A 2,500-nucleotide genomic window follows, 5' to 3' on the forward strand; every position below is an offset into this window, starting at 1 on the left:
AAGGAGATATCATCTAGGTTAATGAGGGTAAGGGTTAGGTTGGTAGGGAATGTTTGGCTTTTGTTAGTGCATATTAGCCAGGTTATGAGAAAAGTGAAGAAGAACGGAAAGAGTTGTGGAAGGAATTAACTAGGTATGTAGAAGGACTGAGTATAAGGAATTATGCAGTTATCATGGGTGAATTAAATGCTAGAGTGGGCGCTAGATAGGTAGAAGGTGTCATTGGGAAGTATGGCATTCTAGGTGAAAATGAGAGTGGTGAGAGACTGGTAGATATATGAGTTGATCAAGAGATGGTGATAAGTTCTATCTATTTCAAAAAGATAGATAAAAACAAGTATACATGGGTAAGAGTGGCAAATGGAAGAGTGGTAGATAGGGCTTTAATGGATTATGTGTTGATAACTAAAAGAATGTTTGGAAGATTGAAAGACGTGCACTTGTTTAGGGGTATGGCTAATGGTATGTCTGATCATTTTTTGGTGGAAGGAAAATTAATTGTATCAAAAGAGTATGGGAATAGAGTGGGGGATGTAAAAGTGAGCTAGTGAGTGTTGACGAGTTAATAAAACCGGAGGTAAAAAGTGAATATCAAGAAAGGTTGAAAATTACATAAGACAGAGTGAAAGTGAGAGAAACTGGTACTTTAGAGAAGGAGTGGAAATTACTGAAAGAAGATTTTGTTGGGATTGCATGTAATGTGTGTGTCAAGAAGTTTGTTGTAGGCAGCATGAGAAAGGGTAGTGCATAGTGGAATGAAGGAGTGAAGATAAAAGTGGAAGAGAAGAGGGCATTTGAAGAATGGCTGCATAGTAATAGTATAGAGAAGTATGAAAAATATAAAGAGAAAAATGTGAAAATAAAGCGCAAGGTAACTAAGGTAAAGAGGGTGGCTGACCTGGGGTAGGGTCAGGGACTGGGTAGTTCATATGAGGAGAATAAGAAGTAGTTTTGGAAAGAAGCGAAGAGAGTAAGGAAGGCTGGTTCGAGAATTGAAGAGATAGTGAAAGATGGAAATGGAAGGTTGATAAAAGGAGAGGAGGCAAGGAAAAGCTGGGTGGAATATTTTGAAAGTCTACTTAATGAAGAATAATAGGGAGGCAGATATAATTGCTGTTGTAGGTGTGGAGGCACCACTGATGGGAGATGAGAATAAGAGAGATTACAGGAGAGGAAGTGAGGAGAGCACTAGATGAAACTAAAGCAGGAAAAGCACCTGGTATGGATCGTTTGAAAACTAAGATGTTAAAAGAGAATTGAAGAGATAGTGAAAGATGGAAATGGAAGGGTTGTTGAAAGGAGAGGAGGCAAGGAAAAGTTGGGTGAAATATTTTGAAAGTTTACTTATTTTGAGAATAATAGGGAGGCAGATATAATTGCTGTTGCAGGTGTTGAGGTGCCACTGATGGGAGATGAGAATAAGAAAGATTACAGGAGAGGAAGTGAGGAGAGCACTAGATTAAACAAAAGTAAGAAAAACACCTGGTATGGATGGTGTGAAAACTAAGATGTTGAAAGAGGGGGGTGTGACTGTACTTGAATGGTTGGTGAGATTGTTTAACATGTGTTTTATGTTATCAAAGGTACCAGTAGATTGGGTTTGTGCATGTATTGTACCACTATATAAGGGTAAGGGAGATGTGCATGAGTGTTGTAATTCGAGGGGGTATTAGTTTGTTGAGTGCAGTTGGAAAAGTGTATGGTAGAGTACTGATTAATAGGATTAAGGATAAAACAGAGAATGCATTCTTAGAAGTTCATGGTGATTTTAGAAAAGGTAGGAGATTTATGAATCAGATTTATACAGTTAGGCAGATATACAAGAAATATTTTGCAAAAGGTAAGGGGGTGTAGGTTGCATTTATGTATCTGGAAAAAGCGTATGATAGTGTTGATAATGAAGCGATGTGGAATGTGATGAGGTTATATGGAATCAGTGGAAGGTTGTTGCAAGCAGTGAAAAGTTTCTACAAAGGTAGTAAAGCATGTGTTAGGATAGGAAATGAAGTGAGAGATTGGTTTCCGGTGAGAGTGGGGCTGAGACAGAGATGTGTGATGTCACCGTGGTTGTTTAACTTGTATGTTGATGGGGTGGTGAGAGAGGGGAATTCTCGAGTGCTTGGACGAGGATTAAAAGTGATAGACGAGAATAATCATGAATGGGAAGTAAATCAATTGTTGTTTGCGGATGATACTGTACTGGTTGCAGACGGGGAAAAAAAGATTGGCCGATTAGTGACAGAATTTGGAAGGGTGTGTGAGAGAAGGAAGTTGAGAGTTGATGTAGGTAAGAGTATGGCTATGAAATGTACGAGAAGGGAAGGTGGTGCGAGGTTGAATGTCATATTGAATGGAGAGTTACTTGAGGACGTGGTTCAGTTTAAGTCCTTGGGGTCTGTTGTAGCAGCAAATGGTGGAGTGGAAGCAGAAGTACGTCTGAGAGTGAATGAAGGATGCAAAGTGTTGGGGACAGTGAAGGGAGTGGTAAAGAATAGAGGGC

The 2,500-nt window shown here is 39.4% G+C and overlaps 1 protein-coding gene across 1 annotated transcript in view; it reads left to right on the forward strand.

Moving 5' to 3' along the window:
* Window positions 1-2,500, forward strand: part of LOC137626925 (neuroligin-4, X-linked-like) — a 67,126-nt gene that overhangs the window by 60,702 nt on the left and 3,924 nt on the right. The window lies entirely within an intron of this gene.

Source organism: Palaemon carinicauda, chromosome 34, assembly GCF_036898095.1.
Source record: "Palaemon carinicauda isolate YSFRI2023 chromosome 34, ASM3689809v2, whole genome shotgun sequence".
Classification (NCBI taxonomy): Eukaryota; Metazoa; Arthropoda; class Malacostraca; order Decapoda; family Palaemonidae; genus Palaemon; species Palaemon carinicauda.